At 31.5% G+C, this 14030-nt stretch overlaps 1 protein-coding gene across 2 annotated transcripts in view; it reads right to left on the bottom strand.

Annotated features, from left to right (window-relative positions):
- LOC118195019 (dual oxidase-like) overlaps positions 1-14030 on the bottom strand; it is a 511368-nt gene that overhangs the window by 129783 nt on the left and 367555 nt on the right. The window lies entirely within an intron of this gene.

The raw sequence follows: 14030 nt of genomic DNA, 5'->3' as shown, positions 1-14030 counted from the left end.
TCCTCAAAATTCAAAATGTAGAACATAGCATCATATTTAAAACAGTTTTTCTAGGCGGTTAAGAGTTATTTGCTATAATATTATTACATCATAAATTGGCCTCATATGGAGATTTTTATAATTATTTAATGAATGAAAACATTGCTTGATATAATTTTGCGCTTTTTCCTTTGAATCTTTCATAGAATAGTAATCATTCCCTTCAAATAAAATGATAACAATTTTTATTCTTCCTGGTCGCGAAATTCGTACGTTTGAAACAGTAATATTTTCTTGGTATTCATAAGGTATAATTTATGAACTAAAGCGAAATAACAAAGCCTCTTAATGCTATTCAAAATTATTATAAAGCAGTATTGAAGGTATTACCTAGAATGAAAAAAAATATAAAATTATTTAAATCCATCCCATTTTTGTTTTAAAAACGTGAACATGTTCCTTAGTAAATATCTGGAATTTATTTTTAAATAATTTAATTTTTCTCTGAAGAATTTTTAATGTTTCTGGAAGAGCTTTTTGTAAAAAGTCGACTTTAAAAAATATTGGTGCAAGAGATGGAAAAGCTGTTACACATTCATAAGTTTAATTATTTGTTACTTAGAAAATTTAACAATTTAAAAACCACAACTATTATACTGCATTCAGGTAATTTATACGTAGCATAATGGGAAACTAATGGTTTTTAAAATACAAAGGGAATTGAAATGATGCAAGCAATTTCTAATGATGCATTTATAAGAATATAATCAGCGACAGAAATATTCATTGTTTGAAAGAGAATCTGAAAGCTTTTTGAACCCTAATAAAATACAGAAAATCGGGAAATTTTAGCCGGACTTATGTATTGTGACATGTTGGACCTGCCTGAGTTTCTAGATGAAAGGCCCAATGTGGAACATTGTCTCACGAAGCTGGCCTTCTTTCTGAACCCACACTTCATAAAGGATTGGTAGGCCAAATACTTCTTCCAGTTTATGTGTATAGACAAGGCGGATATGTTGTGTGTGTATATATATATATATATATAGAGAGAGAGAGAGAGAGAGAGAGATATTACCTACTGACGTTAATTCAAAACTCAGTTGACTGAAATCTCATCTCAGTTGTCCTTTAGAAAGGAACTAATAATCAGATAGTGATCTCTGCAAGATCCCTCTGATAAGGAACCGCTTATCATTTGGGCGTGTGCACTGCCGCACGTGGTGTGTATACTAAAATTAGATATAAAAGATCTTCCATTACTATTATTACTATTATTCTAGGCAGTAGTTTTCCACTGTTATAATCAAAGTTTTTGGTGTAATAGATGTTTTTAATTCAAGAAAACTTCAAGAACATTAATTTCTGAGCTTTCGGATTGGTCACCGTTTGTATGCATGGTAGATTAAAAGCAATACATTTAAACCATAGATTTTCAAAGTAGCTGCTGAGAGGATCTTGGGGGAAGGGCGGTTATGTTCGTCTGGCAGTAACAGGCATCCCAAGTAATTAATGAGAACATTCTTGCAAAAAATTTGATTCCTAAACAATTTTTACATTTAGCTGTACAGATAATGAACTACCAGTACAATATTCTATAAACATTCGGCATGAAACATGGACAGAAGTTCGGTATTTGCAATATTACCTACTATGTGTAAGTAGAATGTTCTTTGAACAGATACCAGCAGGCAGGAATTTACGTCTTTTTTGTCAGGTCCATTATTACAAATGCTTTGGAAAGCCTAAAGCATTATCAATCTATTTCTGTATTGCTTAGTTTTCAGTAATAATTACACGATGCGGAATAGTAACCTAACGCATCTGCTGCCGATCAGGAGCTGTGGTGTACGTTTCCAGGTCATTAGGTATTGTGACTTAGGTATGTGTACACACAGGTATATGTATAGACATAGTAGTAAATACGGTAAATTCGACTTTTTGAGTTTTACATTTTTCATGCACATTATTATTATTAACTCAAAGAGAGAATGTAATCATTCACCCGAATATGGGCACATGGAAGCCCGAATTCGGAATTCGTTTCATTGTAATTTTATATTTTGTAGAACTTAAATGCAATTTTGATTAACGAACTCAACGATTTCAAAGCGAGCAATGGCAACATTGTGCGGAAAAAAAATTCTTTTTTTCCGGAGTGAAGACTATCTATGGGAAATTCTAAAGGTATGGTGTTTTTAAATATTTTTAGCCCAAAGGGAATTAACCCAAATGCTCTCAAAACGTGTATGTGTATGTAAAGGAAAAAAATAATAAATAAAACGCCCCTTTGAGCGTAATATAAAATCTGAAAACTTTCAGAATTTAAATATTATAAATATTAAAATTTTCAGAATATTTCAAAATTTTCTCGTAATACGATCGATAATGATACTTTATAGGGTCTTTTTGTCTTAAACCAGCAAGTTGTGAGTACGAAAGGAAGATTAAGACCTTGCAAAACATTTAGAAAATAATTTATTGGACAAATATACGAGTAAATCATCAGTAAAATAATGTATTTTAGGAAGACAAGTCAAATCTATGAAGGTCTTTCCATTAATAAGAGTAGCTTGCGAAATTTCGTATACGCAGTCTGACTGCGAATACTTTAAATATTTTTGTTTCCAGTCATTGCCCACAAATCATATTCAAATGACATTTCTTAAAACTCTCAATATTACTTTGTAAGGAAAAAGAGGCGCTAAGCAAATCAAAATCACCAGAAGAAGTGTTAAACAAAGTTGGTAATTTTAATTTAAACCACCAGGGAATAATCTCAAAATAATTTCCATTTCACTCTGAAGTGAAACAAAGGCGGTTCTCATTTACGATTTCCCATCAAAACTTACTCGCATACGCACAATTCAGCATTCCGTAATTTTAATAGTGAAAAAATATCACGAGTATGTAATAAAGATATTTACAGGCTAGAGAAACTTTCATCTTATAAGGACGAATATTTCACATGCTTTAGAATAAAAGCGTAATCTTAACGATGTACAATGAAATCATAAGAAAGTTTACTTTTTGGATTGATTAGCGTCTTATATCTACTAGCTCTATTGTTTTATTTCTATAGTTACGTACCTATACAGTACATAAATAATAAAAAAAATTGCAAAACAAAAACTCTATATTCGCCCTATTCTAATTTTAATTAAAAATTATTTCAATTTGAGTATTTCAACTTTTTCCCAAAAAATAGCAACTGCTTGTATATCTTTCTATACTATGTCACTTCAAAATTAATCCATGTCGTATAATTTCTGCATAATGCTAGTCTTTACATATAATAAAAGAAAGTGTCTGTGTGTCTTTTGTTCGTGCTGCGCGTAAGCTAATAGACCTAGGGCTACGAAATTTGGTATATAGGTGCATCTAGACAAGATCCAGTGCACCTCGAAACGAGTTTTTCAAAATTCGAATGAGATTTTTTTTAATTTTATCTTTTCGATTTTATCACATCATTCTGAATAGTTTCATTTTTTTAGAAATGTGGTTTTGGCAGCAGTTTTTCATTCAATTGTATACTGGACTGCTGACTGAAAATTAGCTCTGTTGCCACTTTGAAAAATGAGGGCGATAATTTTGTGAAGTTTTTAAATTTAATGTTTTTCTTGGATACTGGACGTTTGTTGAGAGAAGACAACGGAGAAGTTGGTTAATTTATTTATTAGGATAATTAATATTTGTATTAAGGGATATTGCTTATTTCATTGTAATTTTGTTATATGTGATACATTTTTTTATAAATTTGTTCTACAGAGTAAAATTCTGAGCAGTTTTTAAATTTAATATTTTGTATTCCCTTCAGCATTTTCCCGGCTCATTTAAAAGCCAGACGAAGGCTGGCCGTGTAGCTGCTAGTGCACTTATATAAAAGGCTTCAGCCAATAATGATTTCAATTTGGAAACCTAAATTTTTATTATCTAACGGCGAATAAAGTTGAAATCATTCTGAGTCAAGATTTCTTCTTAAATAAATCATATTCCAGCTCTTGTTCGCTGCCCTGCGAACATATCGCCTTTTATCTCTTTAGAATGATATACATTAATCATCATCTAACCGCTGTATGTCAACATCTAACCGCAGTATGCTGGGAATAAAGTTGGAGTTTAACCTGTAGTGCTTGATAAACAATTGCAAAAGGTTTAGTCTTCAAGCTTGATCTTCAGTTCGACTAATCTTGGAAAGTAATTTGTGTTTCCAGTGGATTTTAAAGAAGTTCAAAATAAGCACTTGCTGATAGTTTTCAAAGAAAATATCAAACATGTCGTATAGAAATCAGTATAGTGGAAGTCCGTGGCAGCAAGGAGGTCCACCATTCGGAGTAGGAGGTCCACCATTCCATTACCATTTGGATGCTGAGTTGAATTGAGTGTATGACTGATTCCATTATTTTGACAGTACTCTCGAAATTCCTTCGCTGTGAAACATGTTCCTCTATCGCTGATAATTTTTTCTGGTAACCCAAAATCATCTACAAAACTCTTCAATGCAACTAACACATACTTGGTTGCAGTACTTTTCATAGGATATATAAGCGTGTAAATCTCGTAAAATTATCAATTATTACAAATAATTCTGTATTTCCTCTTGAACGTTTTACGAATGGTCCTAAATGATCTATATGTATAATTGCAAGAGGTCTTCTACCAGGTCTAATTAGATGCAGTACTCCTTGTTTCTTACCATTAGGCATTTTATTTACTAGGCATTCGAAACACATCGAAATGTGACGCATAACATATCGTTTCATTCCTTTAAACTAGTATGATTCCTTGATTTTGGCAACAGTTCTGCCTGCTGAAAAATGTCCCAAAAGATCGTGAAATTTTACTACAATACCTTTTCTCATCGATTTAGGTATGACATATAACAATTAGACAACATAGTGTCTAAGATGTAAAAAAGACAAAAGTATGATCAAGAACGAGCACGCAGATTGACTCAATGCGATGTGCAATTCATATTAAGACTATGCTTATATTCAGAACTACAGAAAATTTCTTACGGACGATGAAAATTGGCACGAGCATTAATATCTTCAACGTGTTAAGCTTCATCTCTCCGTAAATTATTTATCTCCTTGTCAATAATTTCTAAACTCATTATATGTAAGCAATATATAAACACTGGCCTATAAATAAATGTAAGCAAATGTGATGCAGGTATTATGAACGGAGATAAATAAGATAACTGTGCGTAATGTCTGGCTACTTTTTGTAGTTATCAGAGCACTCCGATGATCAATATTACACTGGCTTTATGTATATTAAGTAGTATCATTTACTATCAATTTTTTTGGTAATATAAAATATGTTCATATATTTTATAATGCAAAAGGGTTCTTTTTGAGCAAGGAAAGGTTTATTATATAATCAAGATATATTATTATTTAGCATTGTATAGTGTGATATACATTTTGTGAATGAATATCAATTTCTCAGACAGAATATATACCCTGTGGTAACTCTAAGGAAATATTATGCATTATGTTAATCGATACAGAAGACTGAAGAAATCCGCAATGCCTTCGCCAGATATCGAACGTCGGCCTCCCAATCACTCTTCGGATGTGCCTCCAGTTACATTATGAAGGCACGCGGAAAGGAGGGAGAAAATACCTTATGCACTTCCCGTTTAAAGGGCAATTGGTGATGAGGAGACTCAGTAGCCAAAACCTGTTGGTGAGGAGTTATCATCCACCACCTTTTTAGTTCTGGCGAGATTTATCGATGCGGAAGACTGCAGTACCCTCGCTGGGATTCGAACTCTGGACCTCCCACTTACGCGTTGGGCATGCTTTAGGTTCACCATGAAGGCACGCAGAAAGAAGGGAAAAATATTTTATAAAATTTTTAGTTTAGCAGATAAATAGCATCTAGAAACAATGACTCATTCATAATAATAAGGAATACAGCAGCTTTTTCTGCTTACATTTATTTAAACAATTTTTTTCGTGCTTACACTTGCTTAAACAAACCTAAAGTTAAGTGTTTAAACTAGAACATTCCACGAAATGTCTACCGAATTTCTTATTTAGAGTAAAAGGTGATATAAAATGTACCGAATATGCATCTGATTTTTTAAAATTTGTTCAAGCAGCCTAAAATCTACACTCGAAAGCTAATGATGTACATTTTTCAAGTATATCTTTGGTAATTACACACATTACGAAACAAATTACTTCGAATCACTTTCCTTTAACTTGAATTTTTACTTTATTAGTATCCAACATGCAGATTACCTTATCTCGAAATATTAGTAATGATTCTCTGTAAATCGATTTATTCTACTACATCGTCACTTCTGCAAATAACTTACGAGACATTCCAAAGTTGCTTGGAACAAATAAATTTATGATCAGGCCATATCAATATTCCACGGAAGCTCTCCGTATTCATCGATTACTTCGCAATACATCAAACAATTAACATTTTTCTTCCGTATTTAACTTGCCTTTAGCACCCGAATCAACTGAGGTTACCAATTTGTCATCCGGTTTATTTTGATAGCGAGAGACAACCATGCATGGGACATGAAGCTATCCTGACAGCATAATTATGTCGACAGAAGACCAGCTTGTCTCTCCGAATTTTAATTATAATACACAGTTGGCCCACAATTAAAAACGTCGAGTAAAGAAGAGTTACAAAATGATAGGCCAATCCTACCTCACTTTATTACGGGTTTTGATCGTCGGCTTCCTATTGGGTTCAACCACTAATTAATATCTTTTTTTGAGATCTCTATCTTTTTCTGAAAATAATAACGAAACTATTAAATGATCGTTTGATAGAGGATATAAATTATTGTTTATTATGAGACATTGGCATAATTATGCCTCATTGAAGCGGACGTAAATTATGTCTATACCACTTTTGCCATGCTGTGATAATTAGCAGGGGGTATTAATACCTAGAGTGCAGTAGCAATTTTGATTGAACAGCAACTTTATGTTCGGGTCTTCCATCACCATCAGTGTTACCTCTTCCTAAAGACTAGAATACAAAGCTATAAAGCGGTCACAATTCCCTATTTGACTGTAAATCAAAGACTGCGATCTCCCCCCTCTTTAATATTATATGATGTTACTACATGCATTATATAACTTTTATGGGAATTTACTTACATTAAAAACGTAAAATTAATCTGTTCTTGATATTTCCAGGACAAAATTCCGGAAACTTTGCTATTATTAAATTTATATAAGTATCTTATTGTCTCGAATACAAGCCGCCATATGAATGGACGATCCATATTTGTAAGTATTTCAGAAAAAAAAATATATATATAAGCAAATATTTTTTTAGGATACGAGATTTCTGTTAGAAGTGCCAACAAATTTTAAAACCTTTTTATCATGATATTTTTTTTTACCATTATGGCTAAAAATAAAATCTTGAGACTATTAAAAGTGACAGAATTTAAATCAAAATTATGAGAAATTTAAGTAATTTGAATGTAATCATTTTTATACAAGGTATAACAGAATTCATGGTAACGCCTTAAATTCCCTGAGTGGCATGTCCGCCTATGTTCGGTCATGATTTTTTTTGTCATTTTGCCATTTGGTATTATACATAAAATTGTAATTTAAAATACTTTTCTTTCTTTTATGATGTAAATATCATCTTCATGAATGGAAGTTTATGAAAAAAGAGACTAAACCTATGAGCAGATCCAAATTTTCGTGCTATATATAGAGGATTTAAGGAACAAAGAACATAGCAAAAATAAAATTTTCCTAATTATATGTCTGGTGGAATTTGAACTTGGAAACATAGTTAGTACAAACAAGGAAAACGAAAAGTAATTTTAATCATAGATATTTACGGGAAACAGTGTTTACATGAACTGTTCAAATTATACTATCAACAGCTGTTATCCATGCATCATATCGACGATGGATCTCATTTATGAGACTCAGATTGACTCGCCTGAAAACCATGATAGTAGTTAGCAGAGGCTGATTGCTAACCTGAAATCAAGTATCCGATTAACTGCATTAAGTTTTAAGCTACATTTAATTTGGGTTATTTCACCCATTCTCGCGACAGCAGAATTGGTCTACCCCTGTAATATGCCCAGGACAATGTTTTCTGTGAAAAAGGAGCTTACATTATCTATGGTTTTAGACATTTCAGACGAATGCTTTCCAATAGATGTTCGGCAATTAAAAGAAAAAATTAATAAATAATCACGCTAATTATAAAATGCAATATTCTTCAAAATTTGCTTGAAACTGTTCGTTCGATTAAGAAAAAGGTCATTACTACTTTTAAAAGAGTCTAAATATCCAACCGCGGGCTTTGGAAAATTTTATTGCAAATCTTTAAAATATTTCTGAATTCTATCATACGGCTTCTACTGTCATCGGGTTTGGGCCAATATGCTATAGATACCGCCATCTTTAAAATGCCTATCTATACTTGATATAGCCACCTGCGCTACTATATAAAACAACAGTGGTATACGCATTTTATCATCGTGGCGCTTTTTATTGAAAGTCAGTACCAAAAAAAGGTAAATTACTTCAATTAGTCTGCGTATTCAATCAACTTCAAGACATATCACACTCAGCGTTGATAATTGCTCAGCTGATACTAGATACTAATCTTCCTTCATGGCCTTTAATTAACAAAAAGATTTGTCGGCGCTCGCAGCTGCCACTAAAGATTACAAAACTTACAGTACATCTGAATTACCAGGAAAACTGAACAGAGGAATGCGTTTCTCGGTTATTGTAACCTGCAGGGTAAATTTTGTAATTGATCTCATTTTCTATTTACGATAACCATTTTCACTGATAATGCAACTGTCACGAAAGTTACGAAACAGATCCATCAAGAAATTACTTCAGCAAGATATTCGGAAGTCTAGAACTCATTGTGACTTTACTGAAGGTGATGAGAAAAAGTGAAAATATTTTAGACTTGAAGAATGCCAACCGTGTTAAAATCTTGCTCATAACAATGATAAAAAACTTTTTTTTGACTTGATGGAAGTCAATAAATATTGCCTTTCTGAATTATATTAATGTGGAATGCTTTTTTTATGGTTAAGAATTATTGTATACGATATTTGCTACATTAGACAGAGGTAACCTGATTATTGGTAACTTTGTGAGTTAGCAGCTTTTATGTTTCGTCAGACACTAAGACAGTACGAGAGAATGAACTAATCAAGCGAAAAGAAAAAGTTTAAAAATGAACAAATCATTTAATAAATAAAATACGCTAAAAAAGCTTAAATTAATGTAGGGTATATTGTAAAATAAAATGTGATTCTTTTGTCGCTTCAATTAAAATAAAAGTCCAAAATATTATCATGAAAATATCATATTATACCGTTAAATAAATCTATAGAGGAAAAAAGTATTCCATTAAAAATTCTCAAGTAAATTTGGTAATCTCAGGGTATTATACTCTTCCGAATAATTTGGTCGGAAATTACAAATAAAATAGAGTTCTCTCATTATCAATGAGTCCTGTAAAATATTTTTGTGACTAGAAACTATTTTGGATTATTTCGAATATTTTCTACTGCTGGGGACAATAAGTAAGTCAACGAGCCATAATGTGTACAAAAGTTTAATTCTAACACTGATTTCTACCTGTAATATAAAATTTACCATGCTAAAAGTGCAACTTTATTAACAAATTCTAGTAGCTCATATAATGGTGATGGAAGGTATTATGTTATCCATCGCGATGACAGTCCGTCAATTAATGGGTGATCGAAATTAGATCAGCTGGAAGCCTACGGTATTAGCAGTATAGTATAGTAATGCTTGCTGCGTAATCCTTAATTGCGATTCCCCATCAGTTTTATGTATTTATAGAAATATTTTCTTTGTTTACTATTAATTGTATCTAAATTGTTGGGAAAAGATTAAAACCAGAGTTAAGAAAATGAATTTTTAGGATTTCAAGAAGATAAAATAGCATAGCTTCCATATTCCTCATCCATTAGATCTCTTAAAGCAGTGCCACCGAATGTACAGTGTTGATACGAACAGTTTAAGCTTCATTGTGACCATCGGAACAATATCCTGGGATGAAAAAAGTATTTAAATTTAATTAAGTACAGAAGTTGAGCTATTAATTTAAGAAAAGAGAATCAGGACGTGAAATAGAGTAATGGTTTCACAATCATGTAGAGATATCCGGATATAATTAAATAAGGCTTTGGATTATGGTTGTATCATTTCATTAACGTATTGTCATATTAGCAATGCTTCCACAACAGGCTTGCTGCAGAATGTATTAAGTCTGCGTTTCAGTACTTTGAAAACTCTTTGGATCGAATCCTTTTTAACGGTTTCTTTCATTCCTCATAGCAACTTTGGTTTGTCATGGAGGGTTTCGTAAGTTAACAAGTTGCAGTCGTTTTTAACAACGAAATTTCTATTTCGAAAAGTGTTTCGGTTTTCTTTTTCCTACATTATGGTAATCCTACCTAAAGGAATTTTTCTACAGTATTTCGTTATTGTAACAGATGCAAACGAGCTACAGACAAAACAGAATGTATTTGAATGGTTTCTGTATCAACGAAACATTAAAATAATCAATCTGATGCAATAGCCAGACTTATTAAAATCACTTCCGATTCCGACATATTCTAGTATATACAGTAGTTGATTTTAACGGACGGCGAATTGTGTGTTACAAATTATGGTATCAGTTTCAAACATTAAAGTAAAATAATAACTAACAATTAATCCAGCAATTAATCCTAAAATAATAATTAAACATTTATGCTAAAATTAAATTTACACAATTTCGAACATCATTTTTTAAATTTTGTATAAAACTATTTTTATAATTACGTTCTCTAAGAAATTTAATCTCTTACATACAACTATAATTCTTTGTGTGTTTGATTTCCTACCGTTCAAGAACAAATTTTCACTTATATTCTCAATTCTATAGGTTTTGCTGCTGCTGGTAGCTTTGATGAAGTTCAGTCAAAAATTTTCTTGGAGTTTATAGTTTTTTCCTAGATTCGATTGATGTCGGCACATCATAACTTTTCCTTTATCCCTTTCACGGTTAGTTTCTGTAATTTTTTTAATACTTCCATAGTTAGGTTCACACCTGTTATCTCAATATTGTTTAGAATGTCACATATTATTATAAATCTTCATAACTTTAGTCACTGATGTTAGAAACATTAGCTGTAGCTTGCAATTCTTCTGAGGCTAATAATGCATGGCCTTTCACAAAGCTAACGTCTTACCGCCTTCGAAATATTTGCGTTTTCATACACTTCAGTTCTGTTCATCATCTTCTAAACACCATTTGAAAGCTTTTATAATAATCTGGTTTAAAAGCTGAATGTTAGCCGTTTTAGTTACAGGAAGCGACACCAGTGTTTCTTAAAAAGAGATCAGATGTATGTGTGTGATACACAGTTATTTATAATTAGTTATTTAATTATCTATTTTTTCATTTCCAATTCATTGTCCCATTTCAGAAGAAAATCAATAAAAGTATTACTTGACGTACTTCTTACTACAATAAAATTAAAAATACCTTCTTGACTCAATCATCGAAATTTTCTGCTTTTGTTATTAACCAGTGTTGTCTTGGATCCATATTGAACATAAATAACATAGCAACTCTTTCGTCCAGTTTCTTAAACGAGATGCTGTTTCATTTTTCATTGTTTATGCTCTGGTAACGTTCTGTAACGCAGTCCATTTCCGCCTGTATTATAAATTCCGTGTGGCTTAAAACTTCCGCCCTAGCTTTTAGCGAATAAATGAAAAAATCTTTAGAAACACTTTAGCTTGAAATCATTCTATAAAAGCAGTTTCAACTTCTCTCGATTTTCCTTCTTTTTTGTGATTCCTTGAGACACTTATCTTCTTATTAGTTCTTCATTAATTATAGTTTTTTTAAGTAATTTTCACAATACTGTTTGGGAAATTCCGAGTTTAAAGGCGATTTTTCTCTGGCTGCAATTGGCGAGAGTATCATAATCTTTTAACAACTTATGCTTTCAGACTTAAGTTAACATTTTTGACATCCTATACGCTAAGCTTATGACAAAATTAAAAAAATGCTTTTCCCAGTAATTTATCTCAATTTCAAAATTTTTGTTGCTAGCCAGCAGAGAGATCGCCCTTTCTCTATTTAATGAAATTGTGACTTCATGATTACAATCACAAACAATTTTTTTTCTTTTTCTTCAACCTACAATTATCACTTCATTCCTTTCAAACAATTTTATTAGTTTAGCGTAATGTTAAGAATTATTTCTCAAATTTTTCTTACATTTCTTGCAAATGTAATATGTCTATGCCAAAGAGAAGATTTTGAATGTGGAAAGTTTAAAAATTGGCATACTCGAAAAGTGTGCATACATTTATTGAAATTTAAATTAGTCCTTATTGTATTTTATAAATTAAATACGGAAAAGCATAGAAAATGTTAATAAGTACCAACACTTGAATAAAAGTAGTTTTTATATTTATAAACAGAACCTAAATATGCAACAGGTAAATAAGAGGCTGACCGTATCCCCTGAAATTAAGAAATTTCTCCCTGGTCGAGAACCTTTGCTTTAGAGTTTGTTACCTTAAGCTAAGGAACTTATGGCCCTTTGTAGTTCTGTACAGATAATAAAACTCTGAATACAGCTTATCACAGGCACAAGGGACGGAGGATGGATAGAGAAATTTCGATCAAAAACATTTTATTGAAACTCCACATACCTGAATGATAAACTCTACATACCTGAATGATTTACAATACGTTAAACGGATGGGCTACGAAAACTTTGATAAGTACAAGTGAGAAACTACGTAGAACCTCGTAGAAACAAGTACGAATTGTTTAAGTAGGATACTGGAAAATCAGTTTTTTGCCAGTCTGAGTTTTATAAGTGGCGAAGTTGAGTTTAATAAACAGCGGGTTTTTTATTTGATTAGTATATACTTGTTTTAGTTTTTGGAATTGTGAATGTAAGAAGAGGCTGAGTTTTTAACCAGTGAGTTTTAATAAGCGGCGAGCACTGTATTACATATGTGTGCTGTAGTGCCTATAAATCAACTGCAGAGTGTAATAATAATAACATAAATATGTGTTTGTATAACATAAATTGACATTAGAAATAACAACTGCAATAAAAACTGTATAATAGTTTTAATATATAAGCATTAAAGTTATATGTAAATAAATAAGCACTTAAAATACAAAACTACGAAGTACTACATCGTATATTTAAGAAAAATCAATACATGAAACATCTGATGTGTATACCACATGACTTCCTTATACGGAATATTAAATTATACGCATTTTTTCTTGCATTTCATTTTAACTTATTGGATTGAATTAAATTTATTTCTTCGATAGCGCTTAAACCACAATAAAATAAATTCACTCTTTAAAATTCACTATATTTGTTTACCATAGCGACACTTTGGCCTTGGTTCACTTAACAGCGTTACATTTCATTCATTTTTTAATTCAATGCACAAAATTTATATGATTTTAGGAATTATCTAATCGTTGCAACATGTTCTACTCAAATGCTATAATAAATCTAAAACGATGTATAAAAGAAATTAAGCAAACAACAACAACAACAACAACAAAAAAAAAAAAAAAAAAAAAAGAGAAAGAAACAGTTTTTCACAGGCGATTCAGTATTTCGCATTCAATTAATTCAGTTCTCACTTCGCGACAAAGCAAAAATACATAAAAACTCAAAACATATGTATTCAAAATTATGAATCAAATCTCAAACACTTATTTCCTCAAATAAATTCCAGAATGGAGTAAGCATGATTTAGTTCGCAATAATAAAAGAAGGCGTTATCTTTGTTATTGCGAAGCTTACTTTCTGCAGATTGGCAACAAATCTGCTATTCTGCTGTTTCAAATGTAAACAAACATTGCCGCCACTGCAAAAATAATGAGGCTTAGAGGCACTTAAACAACTTTCAAATTGTTAATAATTCTAAAAATATTGCATGCAGATTTACTAAAGGTATACAAACCTTAAACAGAAGATAAGAACAACATAATTCTAT

Source organism: Stegodyphus dumicola, chromosome 2 (genome assembly GCF_044657685.1).
Source record: "Stegodyphus dumicola isolate Sdum_Otavi_A_Nest chromosome 2, ASM4465768v1".
In the NCBI taxonomy this organism is placed as follows: domain Eukaryota; kingdom Metazoa; phylum Arthropoda; class Arachnida; order Araneae; family Eresidae; genus Stegodyphus; species Stegodyphus dumicola.
The sequence above is the reverse complement of the archived record's forward strand: the minus strand, read 5'-3'. Positions and strand labels throughout refer to the sequence as shown.